Here is a 1,254-nt window from a genome sequence, read left to right as displayed (position 1 = left end):
CGCCGGTAAACACGCTTTCTGTGTTAACACACCCTAACGTGAGACAATTGAAAAGCACGGGTTTGAGCCACCATCTCACGAGTCAACTGCAGGGGAGAGAAGAGGAGGGGGAGAGGAAGAGATGGAGCAGGGGGACGAGGAAGAAGCAGAGGAAGGGAACGAAGAGGGCATGGGGGAGGCACAAGGTGCCCCCTACATCGCTTATTACTGTAACTAATGTAGTAATGTTGCATTTTCAGTTTCACAAAAATTATAAATAAAATCGCCCACTATTATGCAAAATAGTCGTGCAAAGCACACAACAGCAGATTTTGACTCCGTCTTGTAATCAGTTAGAATATATTGCGTTTCAGATTTTACTCAATGCAACTTCTAAAGAATTATCCTTGTTTAATCAATTTGCAAAATATAGAGATTCTGAAACAATGTCCACTGTAAGAGGCCTCACAGTAAACAAAATGAAGACCAGAATTTAAAATAACAATCAACAATCAGTGTGTGCAAAGCCACAACACCACTGCAATGAAATTAGAAAATACCAGGTGTTTAGCGTCATAACATAAAAACTTTAATGGTAACTGAAACGCAAGAATTTTGGTTGTTTAATTCATAAATTGATTATAAAAAGTAAGCAAATTAGGTCAATAAATAATAAATAATTTAAAAATGGGGAATAGTAATCGCTAAAAAAAGTAAACAAAAAAGGAAGGATCGCTGGAGCGCATGCAAAACCAGCAAGGATTCAAGTAACGTTGACAGTGTACACCCACAAATCCCTGTTCTGACTCTTTACAAACTGTTAATACCAGCGTCAAAAGGGGTTTGTGGGTTTACATTGTTAACGTTGCTTGAATCCTTGCTGGTTTTGTATGCTCTCCAGCGATCCTTCCTTATCTGTTTACTTTTTTCAGCGGTCCCTATTACCCATTTTTAAATAACTATTTTTTTATTTACCTAGTATATATATCCTGGGTCGGTGGTGCACTTATATCGGTTAGTGTCAAGAGGAGGATTTTATCCATTTCGGGGGTTGTTGGGTCATGAGGGAAAAAAAAGAAAAAAAAAAGAAAAGGAGGGAGGGAAAGAAATACAGTTTCAAGTGGTTCTCACGCAGTCATACTTTCATAACCCCTGCTGAACCTTGTCTGAAGCTGTTATTTATGGATACCTCAGTTAGGTCCAGATGATGGGCAGGGGACTTATGCTGGTTTAACTCCTCGAAAATTCAGCCAAAACTCATAATGACAGAGGGGA

The sequence above is a fragment of the Coenobita brevimanus genome, chromosome 7, assembly GCF_032717465.1.
Source record: "Coenobita brevimanus isolate Jiangsu-jjx chromosome 7, ASM3271746v2, whole genome shotgun sequence".
Classification (NCBI taxonomy): domain Eukaryota; kingdom Metazoa; phylum Arthropoda; class Malacostraca; order Decapoda; family Coenobitidae; genus Coenobita; species Coenobita brevimanus.
This window is presented reverse-complemented; position numbering follows the sequence as displayed.